Consider the following 17,952-nt stretch of genomic DNA (forward strand, 5'->3'; position numbering starts at 1 on the left):
CTTCTCACTGTCCTCTTGTACTTCTCACTCTCCTCTGCTGGCTAATAATCCTGAGCTGATTTTGGCTTGGTACCGTATGTTTCTCTGCCTAATATGTCTCCTCTTGCATTTCTCACTCCCCTCTGCTGGCTAATATTCCTAAGCTGAGATAGGCATGGTATGTAACCGTACCATATATTTCTCCTCTTGCATTTCCCACTCTCTGCTGGGTATATAGCTGAGATAGGCCTGGTATGTTTCTCAGCCAAATGTTTCTTCTCTTGTATTTCGCACTTTCTACTGCTGGCTGATATTCCTAAGTTGAGGTAGGCCTGATATGTTCCTCTTACAAATATTTGTCCTCGTCTGCATCTCTCTCCTCTGCTGGCTAATATTCCTAGGCTGAGTTAGGCTTGGTATGTTTCTCCGCCTAATACTGTATATCTCCTCTTGTACTTCTCACTTTCCTCAACAAGCTAATATTCCTAAGCTGAGATAGGCTTGGCATGTTTCTCTGCTTATTATTTCTCCTCTTATATTTCTCACTTTCCTCTGCTAGCTAATACAGTATTCCTAAGTTGAGATAGGCTTGGTATGTTTCCCTGCGTATGATTTGATGATGATGTTGGTTGATACGATGCGTCAGGGGGGAAAGTGACGGACGTGGCCTGAGTGTGGAGTCGAGGCAGCGGAATTGTATGCGGCTGCAGAGAGAGAGTATGACGAATGCATACCGGAAAAATTGAACCAGCTGAAACATACACTAGTAGTGCTAGGGCTTTTGACTGTATATCGCCTGTTCACAAATTTCTTAAGACGAGAAAAGGAAATTTCTAGATTGTTTTGCGTATGAGTAGGGGTGGATTCACGGCGGGAGGGGAGTGGAGGGAGGAGGATGTGGAGGGGAGGGGAGAGGATGTCGTTGAAGGGACGGCCGGAGGTTAAAGATAAGAGATGGGGGAGGGGAGGGGAGGGGGAGTGGAGAGGATGGGTGAGGGGAGGGGCGGGAGGCATGGCGTAAAGGAGGGAGGGGAGGGGAAGGAGGAGTGGAGAGGATAGGGTAAGAGGAGAGTAATATTGAAGCTAGGACGAGGGGATATTGAGAGGATGGGAGAGAGGAGGTGTTGAAGGGAAGGGAGGGGGAGAGAAGAGATGCAGAGAGGAGGGGGATTGGCTGTGGAGGGGGGGGAGGTTGAGGGGAAGAATGTTGGGTGTGGAGGGTGTGGAGGGAAGGAGACACAGATTTCTTTATACACATTACTATAGTTATTTTCACTATGTTTCGCCATGTGGAGAGGATAAGAGACTGACTAGAAGAGTTTATGTATGTAAGTGAGGTGGAGGGGGGAGGAGGAGGAGGGGAAGACCAAGAATGAGATGGGAGATGAGGTGGAGAGATAGGTTTATGAGAGAGCCAGTGTGTGAGTTGGAAGGGGCACAGTGAAATGGCAGAGGTCAGGACGACGTGGATGCCATTTGTTTGTGGCCTTCCCTTACCGAATTAAAGCGTCTGGCGATAGACAGATTTGCGGACGATTTTATTCAGCTGTGGAGAGGCCTTGCATATGGGAGGGAATCGGAGTAAAATCGTCTAGGGAACAAGAATAGAAGAGGAAATAATCATGGTCCTGAAAGGGTTAACGCCAAAGACCTTTTCTCTTTCTTTATTTCATTTTTTATTTTCTTTTTTTTCCTTGCTGTCTCCAGACGGTTTTATTTTCTGTGGGGAGGTTAAAAACAGCCATCTTGTAAAAAAAAAAAAAAAAAAAAACATTACGATGCCTGATTCCCTCCCTAAATGGAATCGTGTGAAGTGAGCAGTAAAAATATTAAAAAAAAAAAAAAAAATTGCTTCCTCGGATGGATTGGGTTAATTTAAGACCAAAATTAGACCATACAGCATCACCCAGTTTCGAAATAATTTGCCCTTTTTAATACGTGAGATAATTACGTTTATTTTGTAATCACGTAGATGACAAATAAGCCTCTTGTGTGGAAAATTTCGGTAATCAGGGTCACAAAATGCGCATATTTCTTTCTGTTTATAGCCAGACGCCTTAATTCCATAAAGGGTGGCCACAAACAAGTCGCCTCCATGTCGCCCTGTCCCCTGCCACTTCGCTGTCCTCCCCCCACTCACACACTCCTCTCTTATAATATTTGCTGATTGTTTTAATGTTGCAGGACCCTTGTGTATTAATGTTGCATATACCGTATTTCTTTGCACAGGAACTGCAATACAGGTAGTTGTAGATGGCATAACACATTACAAATAAGTTTTAATCATATCCATCCAATTTCCCCCTAAAAATATATTGAGTGGGAGAGATTAAGAAATCTTAATATGAATTTGTAAAAGCAGGAAAACTATCAGCAGACGACCTAGTAAAATTGATCATAGCCTATACCCCTTCACTAATCATAGCGTGATGTATGTTTTACTCACCTTATCTGTACCCCTTATCACTTATCGCGTTCACTTATCTCCTAACGGCTCTTGCATCATCTATATATAACTTTTCTGCAGTTCTGAAAGCCATCTACTTTAAGGTGGCATGTTCTTTTCTTTTCTACCATCTTAAGAACTCTAGAGCATTTAGCTGTAGATCGTTCACACCATATATAGGGTACATACTTTTTTCTCATTATTATTATTATTATTATTATTATTATTACCTGTACTTTTATTTTTATTATTATTATTACCTGTACTTTTATTGTTATTATTATTATTACCTGTACTTTTATTGTTATTATTATTATTATTATTATTATTATTATTATTATTTATTACTGCTACTACTATTATTATTATTCCATGTCTTCCCATTTTGTTTTTAAGGTACCATAGCCATAGTACTTAGGTTACATTTCGGGATGATATTTGCACCCACTTCGGTCACATATACCTTACACGGGGACAGTTACAACTCTCTTTACCAGTATGACTTTATTAATGACGTTTTGCCCTGTGGTACGTATTGATTCAATGTATAAGCTGAGTTAAAGCTGTGAAAAAAAAAAAAAAAAAAAAGTTATTTATGTGACCAGCTTTGTAACTCTTCCCCTCAGAATTTGTGGATGCTAAAAGTACCAAAACACTGCATGAATTTGGCTTTCTCTTGGTTTTGTATTTTCTTGGAGGGAACAGTCTGGCGGGCTTCTGGCCTTTGGTTCCTTCTTCTTTCCTTAAAAAAATAAAAAAAAGTTACTGTTGGGCAGGTTGGCTAGGTACTTTCCAAATCAAGGACAGTATCATCGAATACGTCTTAGCAAGAACATTATTACCACCGACAAGGAAATTGGAAGAGGTCATGTAGCCTATTCTCCTTTGTCTGACTGTCTTTTTCTGTTTGTCTGTCTTTCTGTCTGTCTGTCTGTCCACAAGATATATTAAAAAATTTACGGTACTGGAGGACTGCATTTAAACTTTGTGTATATATGGGTCGAGAGCCAAGGAAGAGTTTATTAAATTTTGGTGGTGATGTAAGTTGTATGGTGTGGGCATTGATGGAGGTATGCACTCTTTGGGTACGTTTATCCTGGTTTAAGGTGAATTGTTCTCTGATAAATAAAGCGAACACAAGTCCCTCCCAGATATACAAGGTCCGTTCAACAGTACTGCACTAGCCTTCCTTGTCGTGAAGTACTGTACGCTTGATACGGTACGTAGAAGTGATTGTACACCCAGAAAAATATTGTTTAGTCCCTCCCAGTTCTGCGTTTACAGGCTAAGTTTCAAGCAGATTATCAGCGCTGTGTTTGTTTATGTTCGACTGGATGGACCTGTCAATAGAAGACATGCTGTGGAAAATACGTAATTATGGCACTTATGAAAGCATTTTGGATATATACGGTAATAAAATATTACTCAAGTCTTAAAATGTGTCTGTAAATGTGGAACTGGGGGGAACACTGCCATTGCGGTACTAAAATAGGGGATCAGGTGGTTCAGGGGCGTGGAATCTTCTGGTAATAGGTTGTTGGTGTGACCTTAGGTTCATCTTAACCTGAAGGGAATGGACCCCAGGCTGCAGTTGCTCTCCTCCTGCATTCTGCCACCCTCCTCCTGCATTCAGCCACCCTCCTGCATTCAGCCACCCTCCTTCTGCATCCTGCCACCCTCCTTCTACAGTCTATCGTTCTCCTTTTAGGGGAAAGGCGTAAGGGACGTTTGCGTATCTGGATAGTGTATCGTTTCCACTGAGTTAAGACGTCCGCCGTTAACAGAATTTTGAATATAGACCGTTTTCACTGTCCTGGCTTGGCCGCCTCGACCTGCCCACGAGCCCCGTGTCCCAGGTCGCCGACATGTACAGGCTGTTAAAGCTATCATAAACGGAACCCCTTTGGCCCACCCCTAAGGTAGAGCCTGTACCTGGGCCCATAGGCAGGTATACATTCTCAGTGTCATCAGCGGAGCCTTGTTGGCGCCCTGAACCCATGTTGCTGCTTGTCCCTTGCTTGTAATAGGTGGCCTGGCTTCTTGAACCTGCGTTTGTTGTGTTCAGTGTCCATTGGGTGTGACACTGTGCGGTGCTGGCTCTGCTTTCTGAACCCACGTGGCCCAGGTTGAGTGTGCTGTGGTTTTCATAGAGTGCAGTGTTGGTCTGGTGACTGGGAGAGACGGAGCCGGAGCGTATTCTCTTACTGGAGCCACAGACAGGGTTGCTGAAGGAGACGGAGCGAAGGGGTGTCCTGGAAGCAAAGACAGGGCTGGGGGCAGTAGCTGGGGGTAGAGCAGGCGTGCGGGGAGTGTGGGGTTTGGTTGCAGGGGAAAGGGACCTGGTTGTGGCCTCCTCAGTAGTAATTTTTGGCACAGATGAATGTCCCGTCCGTCTGACCCATAGGCACACAGGCACACATACCAGGCAGAGAATCACCACGGCAGCTGCTATCAGGATCCAGGGCACTAGGTCATCTGTAATAACATGACATAATAAGATGACATAACATAATAACATGATAACATAAAATACGGTAGCATAACATCTGCATTAACAAAGCATAAAAATATATCTCCAGTCTCATAACATTTCTGTAGTAACATAACACTGAAACTATTTCGTGATATTTTATAAGTGTTATAAAGTTATTTCGCATTCATAGTGGTTATAAAACTAATTTTACTTGAGCTAGCAGTATTGGCTAACTTCGTGGAAAACGCTAAACAGACCGTAAATGCAAGAAGTCCCCCCACCCACACAAGGATATTAACCACTCATATTCAAATTAAATCGCTAAGGAAGAGGTGTTAGGGAGCTTCCTTAACCGACGAGAATACGAGTCATTAAGCTAAGACCCGTAAACTCGTTGGTTGAGGAAACTCCCTAACACCTCTTCCTTAGCGATTTATATTTGGGTGTAGGTGGTTGTTATCGTTTTGTGCGTTAGTTATGCATTGTATGGCGATGTTGGAAGGATTTATATATCACCGAAGAGGACAGAAAGGTGTACTAAACAAAATAAATCGCTTAGAAAAAGGTGTTAGAGAACTTCCTTAACCCACCAAGAATAGAAGCTTAAGAATTCTCATGTGGGACGTATGTGAAAATAAATCGCCTTAGGTTCGGAGTTAAGGACGTATATCCAAGGTCTCGTAAAATCATCTGAAAAATTCGCCACCACATTAGGCTTCGCAGTTCCTTTCTCTCAGCGATTTATTTTGCCTGTTGCACCCCAATATTTTCTTGTACGTTATTCATATAATTTTAGTATCGTCGTAGGCTGCCTCAGTCTCGTACAGGGGGTTATGGAGGTGTAATATGCAGAATTAACCGCCGAGGAAAAAGTGTTACGGACTCTCTGCAATTGCCACTTGTAATACACTTAGTACTGGTAATTCCCTAGGATATTCCCACGAGAGAGAGAGAGAGAGAGAGAGAGAGAGAGAGAGAGAGAGAGAGGAAAAGTGAGATAAAAGATATGGCCCTACATCCTGTCTGTGACACTTATTTATGACTAGCATCATTTTCTGTATTAGTCTTCTGTTACACCTGGCATTCAAGTTGGAGAGATGGAAATTTTAAGCCAAGTTAGTGTAAAAAGAGTATACCAAGCTGATGTTTTTCCTGCGATATTCTCACCTGATTCCCTCCTGATTCTCACCTGATTCCCATCATCCCACCTGATTCCCACCCGATTCACCATATTCTCACCTGATTCCCACCTGATTCTCACCTGACTGTCACCTGATTCTCACCTGATGTATGTTGTTTGGATTCCACGCCTTCTTTGTCTGTGTCCGGCGTTGTTGTTTTAATATTTTCTTGCTCGGCTTCCACGTTGTCTTTATCTCCGTCATCGTTTGTCTTGGCGGGTGTTTTGATTTGATCCCCACTGCTGTGATCTGGACAAAAATGCGATGATGAGTGTGTGACTGATAAAAAAGAAAAAAAAAATGGTACCTATGATTTTATGTTCTCCAGTCTGATATTATTTCAACCTCTGACTTTCACATCATTCACCAGACCCTTCCTCCACTCGCATTTGCCTTCAGCTGACTCTGCACTGAATGACAAGCCAGTTGGGTCCTTTTTGCCTGCGCTGGGAGGTAATCATATGACCAGAACTAAATGGCCGATGGTCTAGTGAGTTAAATCTTTGGGCTGCATATTTAAAATGACCGTCTGTTCGTGGAAGTGTCAGGTGTTCATGAGAGAAAGGAAGAACTGCCACAGCAACAACAGTAATAACACAAATAATTAATAATAATGATCTCTGCTGACCTGTGGCGTGGCAGGGATGAAGTAGAAGCAGGGGAACCAGCAGTAACAGCAGCAGGAGACTTATAGGGATGGTGCGGACCGTGGTTGACTGCTGCATAACGTCTTCAGCGGTGCCCTTAAAGTTGACTTAGTACCGTACCTTGTGAGCTGTCTCTCTAATCATAAATGGGGACTAAGGTTTCTCTGCTCTTGTTGGTGTGGGGGACTTGGTGGTGTGGGTAGTGTGATGGTGTGGGAATTACCGGTATTTAGTGGTGGTGTGGGTAGTGTGGTGGTGTGGGTAATGTGTTGGTGTAGAAGCTGTTTGGTGATGGTGTGGGGACTTCTGCTTGTGATGTGGGAACTGTCTTATTGATGTGAGGACTTAACTTCCCTGTCCTCGAGTAACGTACAGACTAAGGCAGGAAACCCTCACCAGATAAAGACACGCATGACGGAAGAAGGAAGTGAAGGTTCCGGGTGTTTACTGTTTACGAATGGAGTTTCCTGTTGTTGTTGATGTTGTTGTAGCTCCCTAAACACGTAAAAATACATCAAACGTCATTGTTATACGAAAATGAATACCGTAACTCTTCTGTCATCTTCTTCCTTTTCCCCCCCCTCCTCCTCTTCTTCCTCTTCCTTCTCCTCCTATTCCTTATCCTTCTCCTCCTCCTCCTCTTCTTCTTTTTCATCCTCTAGCTTGGTGCGTAAACATGGATTGTACCAAACTTCTTCGGTATAAAGAGCATTACATTCATCGGTCCTCCTCGTGCTCCTCCTTACCGTCATCATCATCACCACCACCACCACCACCACCACCACCACCACCACCAGGTCGGCCTGATAACTGTATCCCGTGTTAGTGATAGCAGTTTTTTCAGTATATTTTTCTTCACACTTTTTTCAGATTAATGTTTAAATTTTGTCATCATCATCGTCGTCGTCGTCGTCACCATTTCTGTCAGAGTGAGGTGTGGAAGGGTGAAGTGTGTTAGAGTGAAATGTGGCAGTGTGAGGTGTGGCAGTGAGGTGTGCCAGTGTGAGATGTGCCAGTGTGAAGAATGACAGAGTGAAGTGTGGCATTGTGAAGTGTGGCAGTGTGAAATGTGCGGGTGTGAGGTGTTACAGAGTTAAGTGTGGCAGTGTGAAGTGTGGCAGTGTGAAGTGTGCCGGTGTGAGGTATTACAGTGTGAAGTGTGGTAATGTGAAATGTGGCAGTGTGAGGTGTGTCAGTGTGAAGTGTGGCAGAGTGAAGAGTGGCGGTGAGTTGTTACTGTGTGAAGTGTGCAAGTGTGAAGTGGGAGTAGTGCAGTCAGTGGTAGAGAAACAGGAAACAGACTAACACAGATTAGGACACCAGAAATTTATTATTATTATTATTATGATTATTATTTAATTAGTCTACATACACGGTACTATGTATGTACTCATGTCACTTTTTCACATCATCATCATCATCACCACCACCACCATCACCACCACCACCGCCACCCAACTTCTCACAATTTTCCCTTCAGCCCGATGACGTGCTTTTCTTTTTGATGAGTCAGGTACTATAAAATTATATTGCATTAAATTTTGGAACGGGGGGGTGGGTAGATACAGCCTTCCTTCAGACCTTCAGTAGTGGAGATTCTGACCACACACACACACACACACACACACACACACACACACACACACACACACACACACACACATCTGATGGATGACAGAGGCGTGCATCATCCTTCTAAAAAGTTACATTTAAAAAGGTGCTATTACACAGGTAAATACTAAGATACATTTCATTTAATACATGGGACTCTTAGATCAGGAAGTTAGTTTCTGCTTAAAGTTTTCCTGCAATATTTGGTTATTTTCCTGATCTGCTGTATTAGTAACAAGTTTCTATTACATTTTGGAATTTGTCATCCCCTTTTATTTAGTGACTGGATATGTCTTTTGCTTCAAGGAAATGTTTTGTGTTAAGCGAACTAGATTTACACCATTCAAAGTTTCTGAGCTCAGTTTTAGTACGTCCTAAAAGGCTTAATATCCACTTCCCTGATGCATTAGAATGAGGGAGTGTTAAGGCGAATCCTATTATACTGTTTTTGCTCTAACGTGCCCCAAATTTTCGTCCTTTTGCAGCTTATCTCACGAAGCTTTAGGGCAGGAAGAGACAGTGTTACTGCTTTATATTCTTTCCGTAGGACTTCTTTATGACTAGCAGTAATCTAGTGTCAGCCTAAGCTTATAACTCAGCATTCTAGATGGAGGGATGGGAAGTTTAGGTCAAGTTAGAGTAAAAGGAGTATAGGGCTACACAGACAGATAGCCCATGGGTATCTCTGCTTCCTGTAAACATTAATATGCCTAAGTGTTAAACTGTTATGCTAAGGTTTTAATTACGCTGTTTAGCCAAGTTAGAAATAATGTACTATGTAGAACCTAGAGACTGAAAATCGACCGAAGGAAGGGCGATTCGGGTGAACTATGACATACAAAAACCAAAACCGAACTAGACAGAAACCAGAACCGGACTAGACAGAAACCAGAACCGGACTAGACAGAAACCAAAACCGGACTATTCACCGTACCCATAAAAGCTGTTAACTCTGTCATGTTTAGACATTTGCTGACCAGTGTAGGCATCTAGGGGTATGTATAAACTGTTCACGCTGTCACGCACGGAACCCCTCTGGCCGCCTGGACTCGCATTGCGTAGATTTTGGCTGTGGGAGTAGGAGTTGCTGATCTCACCGCGACTGTAAATGACGGAGCCAGGGAGTAAGAAAGCATATGAAGCTGGTGCAGAGGCGAGATCACTGTCTTGGTCATGAGTGAGTCTGGTGCGTGATTGTGGTGCCGATGAGGGTCCCGAGCCGGTGGTGCAACTCCCTCCTGCTGTGGGCACGTGGTATCTCCGTCTCCATATCCAGAGGTGCAGTGCCAGCGACAGGAGGCAAATGAACGAGATGACTGTGCCTGTCCCGACCAGTGATATGGTGCACGTGTCTGTAGGGTTGGAAAAATAGGATGCATTTTAGTATCGACAGGCAGCACAGTCACCAGTCCGATAGTAGCTGAATGTTTCCTCTGGTGTGTGATGTACCTTAGTATGTCGCACCCGAACTGTCCAGCTTACAGAGCCCATTTTTATAATTTCTTAATAGTCGTCCCACCTAACCACCCACCACCATCCTCAGCTGTCTCTCTCACCCCCTGTCCACCAGCCCCACACTTTTTTCTATCCCTCGGCTTGGAACTTACGAGCAGTCTGTTGAAATAAAGCCATATTCTCACTCTAGTTGTCCAACCTACAGTCCCTGCTCCACCACAAAACATGATTCCTGCCCATCCCACCCTCCCCTCCTGACTCAGCCCACCGTTTTTATATATTTATTTATTTTTTACTTACCAGCACGAAACAATAAGAGAAACAGAGAAATATGTTCCCAGTAGCAGTGCCGTGCCTCCTACAGTGCCCATCTTTACTGACTGTGCTTCTCCTGCCCTGCCACATGATCGCCACTTAGCCTAACTCACCTACTTTACCCACTCTGTTCTGCCCACCCACCACACCCGCACCGTTTCACCCACCGCACCCATTCCAGTCTGTGCACCCACCCCATCCACAAAACCACCCATCCCACCCACTCAGTCCACTCCATTCTGTTCCACCCACCCTACCCACCCATCCTATTTAATTTCCTCATTATTTGTCGTACCCCTTACCAACCTACCTACATAACCTCACTCTCTCCAGCCCTTCATTCATTTCCTTTCCTTCGCCTTTTTTTTTTTCTTTTCCTCACGTTTTCCTTTCTCCATAACACCCACACGGCAAACATTTCCCACGATATGCTACACTATTGTCTACTTCCCTCCACCCACCCAACGCATTTCTTTATATGATCAGAATGAAATAGGATCCAAGCTTGAAATCTGCAATGAAAAAGTCAGCAGGAAACAATTTGACATTTGTTGAAAGAAATATGGGTTCAGGCGCACACACACACACACACACACACACACACACACACACACACACACACACACACACACACACAGCTTTAGATAGATTTTTGAGATGTAAGGGTTAGATGAAGCCTATATTAACCCTTCATTTCGATGATTGATGGTGGAGAGGGGCGCCTTCACTTGGTGGCACTGTATAATCTGGCGGCTCCTCTGCCTAGTTTAGATAAGTGTACCTCAGTTCCCTCCCTATTCTCTGAAGGGAAGGTGGTGGAGTGCAGGAGGAGGGCAGCTTCAGCCTGCAGTCCACTGGGTTCGCGTTCAAATGATCCTAGGGTAATCGAACCTGTGCCTGGCTAGTGTGTGTGTTTGTGTTTGTGTGTGTGTGTGTGTGTGTGTGTGTGTGTGTGTGTGTGTGTGTGTGTGTGTGTTTTGACAAGCATCCCACCCCTTTCAGCACAGTTGATGGTCAGATGTAGCTGGGCTGGTGGTTCAGTTTGACTAGTAACCAAGGAGACATACCTGCATCCTATCTAAAGCTCTTCGAGTTTGCGGCCAAGACGTTGTACTTAAGACATAGCAGTGACCCAGTTTTCTCAGATAAAAACGCTCCAACCCACATACGTACCCTGAAATTCTTGGCTCCCAGGGCTGTCTGTGGCGGTGAAAGGTGCTGTTGTTGTTATTGCTGTTGCTGTTGTTGTTGTTGTTGGTGGTGGTGGTGGTGGTGATGGTGGCTTCGGCTCTGCTTTCTTTTGACAGCCTGTTGATATGTAGAAGGTCAAGTTAGATCTTCAGAATCTCTCTCTCTCTCTCTCTCTCTCTCTCTCTCTCTCTCAGAGCTATATCCATCTATCTGTCCCTGTATGTATGTATGTATGTATGTATGTATGTAGGGGTGACCTTTACAATATCTCTAAACATCAGTGTCCCTATTCAGTAACGACCTTTTGCCATGACACTCGAGCTTCCGTTGATGCACCTTCCTTATCTCAGTCTTCATTTCCTCTCGCTCTGAATCCTCCTCGCTTCTCCCTCCTCTATTTTTTTTATGGTAACTTGCTCAACAATGGCTCTCTCTCCATCTTGAGGTGTAGGTTAGTACTGTAATATGTTGCTAGTCACGAAGAAGTGCTATGGAGAGGATGTAGAGTTGGAGTATTGTCTTTTTCTGCCACTGAGCTACGTGAAATGAGCTGCAAGAGGACGAAAATCTGGGCCAGGTTAAGGTGAAAGGAGTAAGACGGTGAATGGATTGCTTGTTATTACAGGTGTTGGAAAATCTTGCTCACCTGTCCTTATTTTACCTGTGAATAAAAATCTTACTAATGACAGAGGACCGAATCGGCACAATCCCTTATTTTCTTTTTCATTTTTTTTTTCTAGGCTGAGATTTTTCGTCCTTTTGTAGCTTATTTTCTGTAGCTTAATGGAAGACTAAGACTGTGCCCCAGCTCTGCATCCCCTCGTAGCACTTCTTTGTGATTAGCACCTTACTGAGTGGAGAATTTATCGTACGTTCATCTTAGACATGACTTTGGACGGGGTAGATGAGGAGACAGGAGACAGAGAAGTGGTTTAGATAGGAGACAGCACAGATAGAGACAGGAGACGGTGTAAAATGGAGACAGCATAAACAGGAGACTAAAAACAGGAGACAGTATCAACAGGACTTGCCATGGACGAAGTGAGAGTTCAGTGTAGACAGGATTACAGACAGGGATAGAGCCGTGGCGTACAGCGCGGTCCGCATCAGCATCCTTTCGGCAGTCTGTAATTCCCCCTCCACCTTAACACTTGCACGTCACCTCTTTATTCCACCACACTTGACGATTCCACCCGACTCTTCCACTCCACTCCACTCCAGTCTCTTCCTCCACCTCAGCAAATTCCTTCCAATCCACGCAGTTCTTCCACTTAATTCTTCCACTTCACTCCACACGTATCCTTCGATGTGGCTTGTGGGAGAGTGGCGGATGTTGATTATATATTGCCCGAGACTCCCCCCCCCCTCTCTCTCTCTCTCTCTCTCTCTCTCACACACACACACACACACACACACACACACACACACACACACACACACACACACACACACACACACACACATGGATGAGGGACTGAGAACTGGAAATAGGCCCTTGTTCATTTATTTATTTATCATTCAGTACAGGCCGCAGCACTCTTGAATTTGGCTGTTTTTATTTTTCTTGGAGGGAACAGTCTTGCTGGCGTCTGGCCTTTGGTTCCTTCTTTCTTGCGTTAAAAAGAAACATGGGAAGGTAGTCGCTGAAGGCTAAGAGGAAGGGCACATGAGGGCAAAAGGGTACAGTCACGCATAAACAGTACAAAAATGATTATATTGAGTACAGTTACAAACGCAGCACCCTTTCATTGGTATCTTACACTGGTGGTTCTGAAATCTTGTGTACTCGTAATCAGTGTAAATGCAGAACTACTACTATTGTACTACTGTGTCCATTTGTTCCAGTTCTGATTTATTGTCATCATTATCATCATCATCATCATCAGTGCAGGAACTTAAACGATATAGCCTACTGTACTGTATAATCATAATCTTCTTTTACCGGTACATACAAATCGGTAACAGCTTTGTTATTTATTTCAGTTTTGATATGGGTGCTAATTTACTGTATCCTCCTCCTCCTCCTCCGCCTTCTCGACCTCCAAAATCTCCTCCTCCACCTCCTCCTCCTCCTCATCAGTTGTTATTATTATTATTATTATTATTATTATGTTATTAAAAACTGCCCCTCCCAACCTTTTCCATGTGCTGCAGGACGGTGCAATCTCTTCCAAAACAGTTCTACATCTTTTAGCATCCTTCTCCATTCCATTGTAGTTACCCATAAAAATCTGGTGTTCTCTGACGCAGGCTCAAAGAAAATGTAATATTTTTAGGGTAATCTTAGTAAATGACATGTTTGTACCTTCCATGGCTGCAATACGGCCGTAGAGTATTTATTACAATATTAATCACTATCTAAGGTTAATTTTCCTTGACAGGTAGGTAAAAGAAAACGGAATCTTTAAGGGTAATTTTATGTTTAATCGATTAAGTCCAAGTAGTAGTACTAAATAATAGGTAGGGTCTCTCTCTCTCTCTCTCTCTCTCTCTCTCTCTCTCTCTCTCTCTCTTCGTTAGTATCATCGTCATTTATTTACTAATATGCTTTACCCGTTCACTTCGATATCATGTTTTTATTTTATTTTTTTATTTTATTCTGCCCACTTTCGGACTGTCTCTGGTAGTGATGGGATGGATGTAGTAGTGATGGGGTTAATGAAGGGTGTGTCTAACCCCTGCAGTTCGAAAAAGTCCATGTGAAGCTAAATTTAATCATCTGAAAATAGCAGTAAGAAAAAAAAAAACGGATTGGAAGGGTCAAATGAAAAGCTGGTCAATTACCTGTAACATTTATTATCATTATTACCGTATTATTATTATTGTTATTATTATCTCTGGTCTACATCTTAGCTTCTCTCAGCCTATTGGTATTATGTTTACCTTGATTTGTGTTATATTTTCCTGTTTTATCATGTTACTTTTTTTTTTTTCGTGTATTATAATAATTTTGATTTTCCTCTCTTCATAATTGGTGGTGGGTAACATGATTTTCTTATTCACGTTTTTCTTCACGTTATTTTTTCTGTACCTGGACAAATAATTCTTCGTTTTCATTTATCGTTACCTGTTCTAATATTTATCTCTTTCATGTGTTGCCCTGTTATGCTTTTTTATTTATTGTTACGTGTACATTTTTTCTCATTTATTATTACGTGTACAAACTTATTTTTCACTTATTGTAACGTGTATTAATATTTTTCTTATCATTTTCCTGCCATGTTATCAATACGCCCCCACAGAGGATATCAGTCTCAGTGAAGCTCATAAAGATAGCTACCGGATCTTATTGCATGGTGACTACAACGTTTATGAAGGCGGAATTTTGTTTACATACATACATACATACATCATGCATACATCATGCATACATACATTACGTACATACATCATGCATACATACATTACGTACATACATACATAAATCCATCCATCCATACACATAAATCCATCCATCCATCCTTCCATCCATCCACAGTCATCCATCCATCCATCCATCCACAGTCATCCATCCATCCATCCATCCTTACATACAGACAGACAGACCCAGCGTTTGTACCAAAGTTGAAAGAATAATAGACCTGTCCGTGTCATATGAGGGTTAGAGTATCACTTGGAAATGCTGCGACTTCTCCCTTGGTGCCTTCGTCCTCGTCCTCCTCCTCCTCCTTCTCCTTCTGCTGTTGTTATTGTTGTTGTGATATAAAGGTTGGCTATCAGGCGTTTATAACACGATGTCCCCTCCATTAGGCTCGCATCTGGCCTTAGGGAGTGACTCTTTACTCATTTTATTTCACCTTTTTTCACAATTTTTAGTCCCTCCTCCTCCTCCTCTTCCTCCTCCTCCTCTTCCTCCTCATCCTCTTAATGTACTTTTTTATTGTTGTTGTTGTTGTCGGTGGTGGTGGTGTTATCGTCATCATTGTTACATTTATCAGCATCATCATGAGCATCGTAATTATTTTGCTCTCAATTTTCTTTTAACTTTTCTTTGTTCCTCGTTTAGAAAGCATGGAGCAGGAGGCGTTTTTAGCACAGTCTCCCTTCCATTAGGCCCTAACCCATCCCTAGGCTACATCACACTCTCCGTTTTCTTTATAGTTTCCTCTCTCTCTCTCTCTCTCTCTCTCTCTCCGTATCGTAAGACCTTTTGCGGTAGTACTTGGCCTTGTAGCTCCTTCCCTTTCCTTCTTCGTCTTCACCTCCCTCCTCTTCTCCTCTCACCCTTCTGTTTCTGTACTCATTCTCTTCCTTCTCTCTCCCTCCCTTCCTTTTCTTCCCACTCACTTCCTTCAATCCTACTCCCCCCATCTGTTCATAATGGGGTGCTTTCAAAGCTAGTATTCCGCCAGATGGCTCCACTGTTGCAGTAAACACATTCCCCGCACTGTTTAAAAAGCATATTTTTCTTTGATTAAATATCTATACTGTTGTGTGACAATGTGGATCATGGTAATGTCATATGCCGAAATATAAATAATACAAATGGAACACGTGTATATATAACGTATCGTGAAGTGTTTATATTTATCATAAACGGAAATCAAAATATCACTAATGGCATGTGATGGCATCCCGTCCTTCCAGTGACCCTATATTATTTAATTTTGCTACATTTAGTGCAAATTTGGTTCTTAATACATTGTCTGTTCAGACTGTAAAGTACGCCTAGTGGGTATCTAGACTCATCCAGTTTCTATGTGGGCAGAAATTTAATGTTGAGTAAATACTGGCATTCAACATTTTGCGCGCTTCCTTCACGCATGCGCACCACAAGACAGTCCCGTGTTTAAGTTTTTTCACGAGGGATGTCAAGTTTCCAGGAAAAATTTTATTTTGATGGCGTGTAATGTCACGGATTCACTCAGAGTAGAAACATGCTAAATTCATAACATTCGTCATTGGTTCATAAGTGACTATGTACAGGCAGTGTGTTTCACTGAGCGGTATCTTTGTGTGATTGTCATTCCCACTTCTTGCCTCTCTAGCTGTGAACTAAGCTACGCCGATTTCTCATGTCCCTGTACCCGACGTTGGTTACATTACTGTCGTAAATGGACACACCCACAAACACATATAGTTCAGTAATGTGAGTTCCTGACTGTTGAGCTGAGAGAGAGAGAGAGACCTTCCCCTGCAGCTTCCTTGCACCAAGAGTGAGTCATATTCATATGTATCATTGTAGCTTTTTGTAAATAAAGTGTTACAGTGAAGTTTTGTCTTTTTCTGTTGAGAACTAGTGGTTATTTTAATTTTTACATTTCACCGAGTGCCTACCAAATAAATACCTTAAGGTCATCTTATCATCAATATCTCACACACATTGCCCCCTCTTGGCAAGTCCCTAATGGTATAGTCATGTGAGAACTGTCTCCAGGCCACCTGTCCACACACATATGTTTGTAAGATCTTCCACTGACTGAGTCAGTAGCTTGTGCACATACCAGTCCTCTTGACCTGGATGCAATCTCACTGGGGGTAGACATTTAAGAGGATGCAGTAGTATTTACTGATGTGTTCTCACGTTTGCATATATATATATATATATATATATATATATATATATATATATATATATATATATATATATATAAGCGTGAATACTGAACTTAACTCCGTGTGAATCATATATATATATATATATATATATATATATATATATATATATATATATATATTATATATATATAATATACTGTATATATATTATATATATATATATATATATATATATATTATATATATATAATATACTGTATATATATTATATATATATATATATATATATATATATATATATATATATATATATATATAAGCGTGAATACTGAACTTGACTCCGTGTGAATCTTGTGGATCACTTGGAGGCGATGTCTTGGCTTGTGTACCTTCCACAGTCGTCTGTCCTCGGTGAGACCGGGCAAAGAATGATGCGTAAACGATCTTGGTTTTGGGACGGTTCCTCAGACCGGATGATTTATGATGGTGAATGCCAGTATTTACTCAACATTAAATTTCTGCCCACATAGAGACTGGATGAGTCAAGATACCCACTAGGCGTACTTTACACTCTGAACAAACTATGTATTAAGAATCTAACTTGCACTAAATGTAGCAGAACTTAAATAATATAGGACCACTGAAATGGTGGATTGCCATCACATGCCATCAGTGATATTTTAATTTCAGTTTATGATAAATATAAACAGTTCATGATACGTTATATATACGTGTTCTATTTGTATTATTTATATTACGGCATATGACATTACCATGATTCACATTTTCACACAACAGTGTAAATATTTAACAAATAAAATTATGCTTTTTATACAGCGCGGGAATGTGTTTACTGCTACAGTGGAGCCATCTGACGGAATACTAGCCTTTTCAGAAGCACCCCATTCCTTCCACCTTCTTCCTTCCTTCCCTCCCTGTAACCACCCTCCTTCACTCCTGTCCATCTTTCTCCCTCTCTGCTTCCTACCCCATCTCCATCCTCACCTTTCTCTCGTCTCCCCTTCCCCTCCTCTCATCCTCTTCCCCCCATCAATTAACCAATCTCCAGACCACTTAGACAAGACCATTTAGACCTACCAAGACCATTTATCCTCGCCAGCACCACTTAACAAGGGGGGGAGGGGGCAGGGAGGG

The sequence above is a fragment of the Coenobita brevimanus genome, chromosome 103 (assembly GCF_032717465.1).
Source record: "Coenobita brevimanus isolate Jiangsu-jjx chromosome 103, ASM3271746v2, whole genome shotgun sequence".
Classification (NCBI taxonomy): domain Eukaryota; kingdom Metazoa; phylum Arthropoda; class Malacostraca; order Decapoda; family Coenobitidae; genus Coenobita; species Coenobita brevimanus.